The 10,819-nt window shown below is 48.1% G+C and overlaps 1 long non-coding RNA gene across 1 annotated transcript in view; it reads right to left on the bottom strand.

The window, feature by feature from the left end:
* Nucleotides 1–476: 476 nt before the first annotated feature.
* LOC106997022 (uncharacterized) overlaps nucleotides 477–10,819 on the bottom strand; it is a 29,258-nt gene continuing 18,915 nt past the window's right edge. The window contains exon 5 of the long non-coding RNA XR_013405700.1: nucleotides 477–2,126. This is a non-coding gene — a long non-coding RNA (uncharacterized LOC106997022). The remainder of the gene's footprint in view (nucleotides 2,127–10,819) is intronic.

Here is a 10,819-nt window from a genome sequence, read left to right as displayed (position 1 = left end):
GGGTAACACGGTGAAACCCCATCTCTAAAAAATATATATATACAAAAAATTAGCCGGGTGTGGTGCCTCATGCCGATAGTCTCAGCTACTTGGGAGGTTGAGGTGGGAGAATCACTTGAACCCAGGAGGTCAAGGCTGCAGTGAGCCATGATCGCCCCACTGCACTCCAGCCTGGGTAACACAGGGAGACCCCGTCTCAAAAACAAACAAACAAACAAACAAACAAACAAAATAGCTGTGGTGAAGGGAATAGACTAAAAGGAGATTTTTAATATTTGCTGTATATTTATCCGTGGTGTTTGCATCTTTGTAGAAATGTGTTCATATCATTTGTATAATTTTAAAGTAATAGTAATGTAGTGGGGAAAGTGTGAGAATAGAGAAAGATCTGAAAAGATACACAACAAAATTATGAGTGGTTTCCACCAGGGGAGAGGGATTGGGGCTTGACGTGATGGGTCATTTTCTCCATTTCCTTTATATTCTTTGGCATTGACTTTTTTCTTTCATAACGCCCACATGTGAACTACCTTCATAATTAAAACAGCAACATCAAAAGCCCAGGCTGGTCAGTAGCAGCCTCTGCTTTTCTCCAGTCCTCTCCTGTCTCTCCACACTAGCTCTCTGTTCTCTTATGTAAGGATCCTACTCACATCCAAAGCCCAGAAACTCAAAGCCCTAGATAATACCAGCCTCGTTTCTCCTTTTACCAAAGAGGATGAAACTGAGATGCTGAGACACAACCTCCGGGCTGTGAAAGTGGACTCAGGTGACCTGGATCCTAAGCCCCTCCTCTCCCACCTTCAATTTCCAGAGATAATCCCTAGGAGAGGGAGAGCCAAGGGCTGTTTCCACCAGTCTAGGGAGGTCAGGACTTGGAGGGCGGCCACCCAGGCAGCATGGCCGGTGAAGCTGCAAATTAATGTTATCAGCGTAGCATCAAATGAAGGAACAATGAACCGCATCATTTGCTGAGTTCCCTCTGGGCTCCGCTTCAAGCTCCCTTCCTAGACAATGGCTGGTCACAGACCCATGAAGACACTGCCGGGTTTTCCAGAGAGACAGCGATAGAGCGCTGGGCCAAATTGGCCTCTGGTGGCCAACACACTGGGATTCACCTCTAACGACTTATCCCCTCCAAGGAGGCAGCTTGGGAGCCCTCTCAGGGCCCAGAAGCGCAGTGCGCTGGAAGATCTTTTGCTCTGAAGCAGGAGGCAACTGTGGTGTAGTAGGGGTGGGGCACTGGCTTGGAAGCAGGAAACTGGGGTTTCAGGATCCAGTACTGCTACTGTCTTGTGTTCAGACCCCGGCAACTCACCAGAGCCTGTGAGTCTGGGAATCAGGGGGTCCGGGGGGTGGGGGGCAAACAGGGACCTCAGTATCTGGGGGAGAAAGGGTGGTGTCAAGCCCCCTCCCCCATCATGGCTGTCTCAGAATCCTAGATGTCGGTGGAGCTGCTGTTTCCTCTTCCACAGCAGCTGCTGCCTGCCTGTCTCCATGGCAACCAGGCCAAAAGACTAATTTGCCAGGGTCCAGGCTCTGGAGCTTACCTTGTAGCTGGATTTTCAACTAGTCTTTTCTGGAAGTCAGGCCATTCCCACTCCCTAGAGCCTCTGACAGCATCCCCTAGCCATTGCATGGGAACAGCAGGTCCTGGGCCAGCCAGTAAGAACACTCCATTTATCCCTTAGAAACCTTATCCACTCGGGAAGAGAACAAACAGCCTCATACCCAGTGGCCTTGTCATCACTGGTGATTTGTGTTTCAAAGACCCCTGTCCCTCTCTGTAACTGCTCTGGGCTGCTAAGTAGGGATTTGTAAGAGCAGATGGCTTAGGGAATCGGTCACATGCAACGAAGTCGCCAGTCTTATCCCCTTTCCATTTCCGCAGGCTTCTCTCTGCTCTCCGCTGGCCTATGGCTGGGTCCAGAAGTCCTGCTGTGGCTTCTTTGGTTCTAACCAGGCTAAAACAAAAAATCTTAGCTGAGTTCAGAGGCAAATACATGTAGTCCCAGCGATTCAGGAAGCTGAGTCGGGAGGATGGCGAGAGCCCAGGAGTTCGAGGCTGTCATTCATCACGATCGCACCAGTGAATAGCCACTGCACTCCAGCCTAGGCAACATAGGCTAAAAAAAAAAAAAAAAAAATCACGAAAATCACCTTTCTTAGAAGGTCATCAAGGATCTGGCAGGCAGAGCCTCACAGATTTTTTTCCTTGGACTTGGTATAATTTGCCTAACTGTATTGGCTTCCCCCAGGGCCACTGCAAATTGAACAGCTATCTTTTTCTATGTGTGCTCTGATACCCCCATTATAACCTTCTGGAGGACAGGGATCATGTGGCCTGTCCATTCTCAGGACATGGCCCGCTGCCTTGTACACAGTACGTGGGTTCATGAACATGTCAACAACACAGAAGCACATTTATGCACCAACCAAAAAATCTAGGAGACCTGTTCTATGCCTGACCCTGCAGTGAACTTGCTGCACAGGTTTGAGCAAGGCTACTGCCTTTTCTGGGCCTTCCTTTCCCACTCTGTGAATGAGTAAATGGGACTGTGATCTCTAAAGGGTTCTACTCAGCCATCTCTCCAAGAGAGAAATCTACAAAGCTCTCTATAGGAGAAACCAGCTCAAGATCCAGAGTTCTCTTCATATAAGGTTGTAGTGCATTATGATTAAAACTAGTCCTGCTTGGACCTGGGACAGGTGGCCTGGTATATGCTGGACCCAGTGGAAACCAACCCCTGCCATGGTGGCTAGGCTGAAGCCCTGCCTGATGGGGAGAGTTACACCAGTCAGCGCAAACCAATGCAACTAGACCCTTCTGCTTTCAGGAACCACCAACAACCAACACCAGGTGCTCACAGAGAAGGTGGGACCCTGGAACTCAGGTCAAAACCTGGATAGCACTGCACTGAGTTGGAGGCCTAAGGTCCCAGCACACGTCCAGCTATCAGCTGAGATCATTTCCTAAAAATCTTGCTTCCCATGGGGCCTCACAGCAAAGCTCCATCACTGAGTTCATTTACGTGGGCTTCTTCCTTGCAACCCGGAGAGGCAAACCAGTACACACTGATGTACACACCTAAACATGTCCCAAAAAGAACTCCAGGGTGACCAGCAGGCTCCGTTCCCGTAATAAGAAATAGCCATCATGGCCGGGCACAGTGGCTCACGCTTGTAATTCCAGCACTTTGGGAGGCCAAGGAGGGCCGATCACTTGAGGTCAGGAGTTTGAGACCAGCCTGGCCAACTAAAAATACAAAAATTAGCCAGGCATGGTGGCAGGCGCCTGTAATCGCAGCTACTCGGAAGGTTGAGGCAGGATAATTGCTTGAACCTGGGAGGCAGAGGTTGCAGTGAGCTAAGATTGCGCCACTGCACCCCATCCTGGGTGACAGACAGAGACTCTGTCTCAAAAAATAAAAAAGAAATAGCCATCAAACTTCCTTCAAGTAACCCGTGCCCCAGCTGTGAACTTCCTTCAAGTAACCCGTGCCTCAGCTGCACTAAATGACTCACGTGCTCTTCAAGGCCATTGTGCCTGATGTTTCCTCTGCCCTTTCCCTCCTCCCTCTCTCTTCCATCAGCCCCCTACTCATCCTCCTCTTGTGGGGTCTTCTCTGGCTCCAACTGTTGCTCACTGCCCCCCAACCCCACATTCCACAGCATCTGTGGACACCTCAATGCAGGGCTCCCTGACTGTGGTCATCTCTTTAAAAGGCCTCATATCAGCTAGGTGCAGTGGCTTATGCCTGAAATCCCAGCACTTTGGGAGGCCAAGGTGGGAAGATCGCTGAAGCCAGGAGTTCAGGACAAGCCTGGGCAACAGAGCGAGACCCTGTTTCTTTTTTTTTTTTTTTTTTTTTTTTTTTTGAGACGGAGTCTCACGCTGTTGCCCAGGCTGGAGTGCAGTGGCGCGATCTCGGCTCACTGCAAGCTCCGCCTCCCGGGTTCCCGCCATTCTCCTGCCTCAGCCTCCTGAGTAGCTGGGACTACAGGCGCCCGCCACCGCGCCCGGCTAATTTTTTGTATTTTTAGTAGAGACGGGGTTTCACTGTGGTCTCGATCTCCTGACCTTGTGATCCGCCCGCCTCGGCCTCCCAAAGTGCTGGGATTACAGGCTTGAGCCACCACGCCCGGCCTGAGACCCTGTTTCTATAAGATATTTAAAAATTAGCTGGGTGCAGTGGTGCAAGCCTGCATTTCTAGCTACTCAGAGGCTGAGGTGGGAGGATTGCTTGAGCCCTGAGCCCAGGAGTTTGAGACCAATCTGAGCAACACAGGGAGACCCCATCTCTACAAAAAAATTAAAAAAAAAAATAATTAGCCAAGCGTGGTGGTAGGCATCCATGGTCCCAGCTGCTCAGGAGGCTGAAGTGGAAGGATCACTTAAGCCTGGAAGGTCAAGGCTGCGGTGAGTTATGATAGCACCACTGCAATCCAGCCTGGGTGACAGATGGAGACCCTGTCTCAAAACAAAACAGAATAAAACAAAAATAAAAGGCCTCCCATCTATGTGTCATAATTATTGGTCTGAATCTGTCTCTCCTCCCTTCGAATTCCTCAAAGCCTGGGGACTTCCTTGCATCACCAGTACCTAACGCAGAGTCTGGTGCAGGGAATGTATTCCACATTTTTCTAGCATTGCGTGAATGAATGAAAGAAATGAAAGAAGCAACCTGAGGGCCACCAGCTCTCAGTTTTTTATGAAGATGTTCAGAATCATGCCTTGGGTTTGTACTGTACTTTCGACATTCTCAAGCTGTTTCTGATATTGCTTGTTTCATTTGATTCGCATCACGCCCAGAAGGTAGGCAGGGAAGGGAACGTGACTCCCTATAGCTGACAAGGACCCCAGACACAGATAGGTACAGTGACCTGCTCAAGGTCACAGGAGAGATGGCAGCAGTTGGTGGAGGATTCCTGCCTCTTTATCTGAGGCTGAGGCCCCCTCCACTGCTCATACAGTTGGCTGTGTCCCCACCCAAATCTCATCTTGAATTGTAGTTCCCATAATTCTCACATGTTTTGGGAGGGACTGGGTGGGAGATAATTGAACCATGGGGGCAGTTTCCCCATACTGTTCTCATGGTAGTGAATAAGTCTCACGAGATCTGATGGTTTTATAAGGGGAGACCCCTTTCGCTTGACTCTCATTTTCTCTCTTGTTCTCCGCCATGTAAGACGTGTCTTTCACTTTCCACCATGATTGTGAGGCCTCCCAAGCCACATGGAACTATGAGTCCATTAAACCTCTTTTACTTTATAAATTACCCAGTCTCGGGTATGTCTTTATCAGCAGCTTGAGAATGGACTAATTAACTGCCTTCATGATGTTCCTGTAAACCTCCCATACAGAAGTTGTATCAGGAAAAGGAAAGAAGCTTTGTCTCCAAGGATCCTTTGACCCACTTGGGGGAACCACTCCTTCTTAGCAAAAGGCCAAATCCACACCCCCAAGGAAGGAAGGAAGCATCTATAACAGTGGATGCCCTGGTCTCACAGCCAGCAAACTGAGCTCTGGTCTTAAGATTTCTACTTTCTAATCATTTGATCTTGGATAATTTGCTTACTTTCTCTGAGCCTCAGTTTCCTAGAAGTGACAAGTGCCTGCTTCACAGGGCTGATGGGACTTTATGCCCCGTAAAGTATCATATGCATGTGAGGGGAAAGACAAAAATGACCTGGCACACACAAAGCAAGGTATCCGATCCAGGCTTGGATGTGCCCTAGATGGAGCCCAGTGTGCAGAGATCACTGGCACAGCCACAGGGCAGGTAGCCCTCTGTCACACTCTTCCACCTCTCCTTCCACCGCACTATTTCCAACTAAGGGAGAGCAGAGTAGAAAGTTTCGCTTCCACCTAAACCTGCAAGAAGGCATTTTCCTAAATTCTTTGACATCATAAATGATCTGGGCCGGGCACCAGCCTGGTCAACATGGTGAAACCCCATCCCTACTAAAAATACAAAAATTAGCTGGGCGTGGTGGCAGGCACCTGTAATCCCAGCTATTTGGGAGGCTGAGGCAGAATTGCTTGAATATGGGAGGTGGAGGTTGCAGTGAGCCAAGATCATGCCACTGCACTCCAGCCTGGGCAACAGAGCAAGACTTCGTCTCTGGGGGGAAAAAAAAAGATCTTCTTACTGGTAGCTTATAGATCCACCAGGCTCTGACCAGCCCGCCGACATTACCCTGTGGCCATTTTGCTACTTAGTTTCCCTCCATGGGATGGGTAGGGGGCACATAACCCATAGCACTGACCCTGTGGATCTTTATCTTTATCCCTCAGGGCCTGAGGCACAATTACTTGTCTGAAGGCCCTAGAAAAAGTCAGACTCCCCTCTTCAGTTACTCATCATCAAATCTTGTGAGGCTTTGAGGAGGATAAAATGAAATCACTGGCTGCCGTGACAATTGACACCCTCTGCTGGTGTCAGCTGCTATACCACAATTATTTTTTATTATGTTCCCATTATTTAAGGTCATGAGTTCAGTCTCTGTTCTTTTTTTTTTTTTTTTTTTTTTTTTTGAGACGGAGTCTCGCTCTGTCACCCAGGCTGGAGTGCAGTGGCCGGATCTCAGCTCACCGCAAGCTCCGCCTCCCGGGTTTACGCCATTCTCCTGCCTCAGCCTCCCGAGTAGCTGGGACTACAGGCGCCTGCCACCTCGCCCGGCTAAGTTTTTTGTATTTTTAGTAGAGACGGGGTTTCACTGTGTTAGCCAGGATGGTCTCGATCTCCTGACCTCGTGATCCGCCCGTCTCGGCCTCCCAAAGTGCTGGGATTACAGGCTTGAGCCACCGCGCCCGGCCCAGTCTCTGTTCTTACACAGTTAACTTTATCCAGAGGTGGGAAGATCTATTCCATAACTGTAGACAGACGGCACCACTCCTTCCAGCCAGCACCACTCCCAAAGTACTGTGTAGTAAATGTTTGCTCGCCTGTCCTATCCACAAGCCAATAAACTCCTCGAAGGCGAGGAATCTGCCTTATTCATACAAGCATTTCCTGTAACTGGCATAATGCTGGCATACTGTGGACATTTAATAATTAGAGCTACTGTGTACTGCACAGTGTGCTAAGCACGTTTTATATATCATCTTGTTTATATATCACCCTTGCAATAATGCTGCCAAGTGGAAATACTATTATTCCTATTTTACAGATGAGGAAACTGAGACTCAGAAAGTCGAAGTAACTTGTCCAGGGTAACACGGCTAGGAATTAGCAGAATCAGGATTGGATAGAGACTGACTAGCTTCAGAATCTCTTTTCTTACCATTTCTTATAGCTGGCTCAATGCCATCCACCTCCACTGCTGGAAACCAAAAATCCTTTGCTTCAGCTGGGCAGGGGTGGCTCACGCCTGTAATCCCAGCACTTTGGGAGGCCAAGGTGGGCAGCTTGCCTGAGGTCAGGAGTTCAAGACTAGCATGGCCAACATGGTGAAACCCCGTTTCTACTAAAAAATACAAAAATTAGCCAGGCATGGTGGCGGGCACCTGTAATCCCAGCTACTTTGGAGGCTGAGGCAGGAGAATCGCTTGAATCCGGGAGGCGGAGGTTGCAGTGAGCTGAGATCGTGCTACTGCATTGCAGCCTGGGCAATGGAGTGAGAGTTTTTCTCAAAAAAGAAAAAAAAAATCCTTTGCTTCACAGTGCCATTTCCGAATGGCTCCAGCTGAGAGGCAGAGACCAGCTCTGATTCTCTATCCTGTATTCCTGACCCTCTCTGAGGCTCTCACCCTTTCTGTTTTCCTAGTTAACCTCAGTTATTCTCCTGTTTTCCCAACAGCAGAATATAGCATTTTTTTCCCTAGTGCCTTTCCTTACACTTGATGCCTGCAACAGCGGGTGGCAAGGATTTCTTATCACGTGCACAGAGACTAACTGAAAAGGAAAAATTCATAATGATTAAAATAATGAAGCAGATGAGGGACACCTCAGGCTCCAGCCTGTCCTCAGGGGAGCCTCACATCCTAATCTGGACTGTGCCACTGGCTCCCTCCCCAGCGGGGCTCATTTGACTGTCTGTAAAATGATGATAATAATGCTGACCTTTCTCATGGGAAGAAGAAGGAGAGGAGATATGTGGGAGGAGTTAAGGCTTTGGATGGGAGAAGATTAGAGATGAAAAGCACGAGTTTCAGGCTGGTTTCTGAGCATGACATCATTCCTTTCAGGAGTCGAGTCTCTTTTAATTCATGTTTGTGAAGCTGCTTTTTGGAGTTCCTTGAATTCCCCATTTTGCTAATTTTCCACATCCTATAATAAGAGTCAAAGAAGGGGAGACTGAAGTCCAGAGGTTGCTGAGATTCAAGGATTCAAGCCTTTGCCAGGAGATATGAGGGACCCAAAGGCTCACAAAGCTTCCCTAGCCCTCACCAAGCAATGAAGAGTGGGGAAAACAAAAGCAGAAATTGTGGTGGCAGCCTGGAAGGTGGCTTCGGCTGGCTAGCTCGTGGGTAGGAGAACGCCCTGTTGGAAGACAAACAGGTCACAGGGAGGGAGGCTCACTGGGAGCTCGGGAGGGGTCTTTTGTCACCTGACTATCCCTCCAAGTCCAGGCATGGACTGCTAAAGCAAACACTGTCGACCGAGGACGTGTGGGCTCGGCGAAGATAAAAATGGTATTTAGCAGAAGAGAGAAAAATGTATTCAACTCTCAGTTATGATTTAGACGCAGCCGTGGGCAGCATAGCAATGAGCTCCTTATTTTAAGCAAGCGGCAGAGAGATGAAAATAGATCAAGTGTGTTGAATCAAGCCAGGTTTTTGCAATCAGTGAACTAGATTTAAGACCACACCTTCACCGGGCAGGGAGTAGAGAGAACTATGAGGAGTCTTTCTTAAAAACGAAAACCCTCTGTTTTCAGAGAGGGGTGTTCACACTGCTGCAGAGTGAATTTCATCTAAATCATGGCGAGAGAAGTTCAGACTTCATCTTGGGGCTGGATTCAGGAAGGGAAGGAGAGCTCCAGTCCCTCCCCTTGGGCCTGTGGATCCAACTAAGACCCTTCAAGAACACAGGAACCCTGGCCTGGATGGGCCTTCATGATTATCTAGCAAAAGCTATGACAATGCTTCCCATTTGTATATTTGACACACACACACACACACACACACACACACACACACACACACACACGTAAAATTTCATTCGGACCTTACAATACTTTTTTTTTTTTGATACAAAGTTGCTCTGTTGCCCAGGCTGGAGTGCAATGGCATGATCTCTGCTCACTGCAACCTCTGCCTCCCGGGTTCAAGCGATCCTCCTGTCTCAGCCTCCCGAGTAGCTGGGATTACAGGCGCATGCCACCAAGCCCAGCTAATCTTTGTATTTTTAGTAGAGATGGGGTTTCGCCATGGCCAGGCTGGTGTCAAACTCCTGACCTTGTGATCCACCCACCTCGGCCTCCCAAAGTGCTAGGATTACAGGCATGAGCCACCATGCCTGGCAGAATCTGCGGATTTTCTAAGGGATCACTGCATTGCTTTTTGTCAAAGGCGGCATGTATTTCTGTCAGCTTTCCAGCAGAAAATCAGGAGAGAGGTTCTTCAACATTCACTTATTCACTGAATATTCATTTATTCATTTATTTGCTTATTGTCTGTTTTCGTCCCCTAGAACCCAGGCTCCATTAGGGTAAATGTTTTTTGCCAGTATCCCTGGTACCTAGAAGAATGTCTGGAAAATTAGTGAATATTCAGTGAATAAGTGAATGTTGAATAGCCTCTCGCCTGATTTTCTGTTGGAAAGCTGACGGAAACGCATGCCGCTTTTGATAAACAGCAACACAATGATCTTTTAGAAAACCTGCAGGTTCTAGACTCTGATACAGTGAAAGAGAGTAAACAGGCAGCAGGGCTGCTTTTTGAAAGAAGGGCATTTATAGGAGAAGACGGCATCCAAGCTGCCAAAGTCAGTGAGATGCAGGCACAAGGTGCCAGTTCACAGGTTAGTCTGAGTGCATACACAGACCTGTGAGCAAGAGAAAGCAGGTAACTAGAGATGCTGGCACAGACAGCGGAGTTTAGCCTCTGGGAGGCAGCAACAAAGCCATTCCACAGCTCTGTTTGGCATGGGTTGTGTGCTTGCCACCAATAATTTTTTTTTCTTCATCTAGGAAGATAAAAGGGAAATAAGACTCCCCTTAGTACAAACATCGACTATACCAGAGAACAGATTTACAAATCACTTTATTTATTCATTCATTTATTATTTTTGAGGCAGGGTCTCACTCCATTGCCCAGGCTGGAGTGCAGTGGCATGATTACAGCGCACTATAGCCTCAACCACCCAGGCTCAAGCTATCCTCCTACCTCAGCCTCCCAAGTAGCTGGGACTACAGGCGTGGCACCACCCCCAACTGATTTTTAAAATTTTTTGTAGAGACAGGTTTTAGCACATTGCCTCAAACACCTGAGCTCAAGCAATCCTCCTGCCTCACCCTCTTAAAGTTCTGGGATTATAGACGTGAGCTACCGTGCCAGGCCCAAAGCCACTTTAAAGCAGTATTCTTTAACTTGTCCAAACTGGTAACTTGGGGCAAGATTCTTGACCTCAGTGGGGATTAAATTAGGTAATTAATGCATGTAGTTTAATGCTCACACGATGTTCACTATTAAATTGAGACCCTTTTCTGAAAATGTAGTAAACACTATTTTCTGTCTCTCCAGAAAATACACATTTGATCATATATTCAAAATTTTGCATACAATACCAGAGGAAGAGCCCTGCAGAGGTCTATTGAACTAGGGGTTAAGAACAAGTGCTGGGCCAGGCACAGTGGCTCCCGCCTGTAATCC

Source organism: Macaca mulatta, chromosome 1, assembly GCF_049350105.2.
Source record: "Macaca mulatta isolate MMU2019108-1 chromosome 1, T2T-MMU8v2.0, whole genome shotgun sequence".
Taxonomy (NCBI): domain Eukaryota; kingdom Metazoa; phylum Chordata; class Mammalia; order Primates; family Cercopithecidae; genus Macaca; species Macaca mulatta.
The sequence above is the reverse complement of the archived record's forward strand: the minus strand, read 5'-3'. Positions and strand labels throughout refer to the sequence as shown.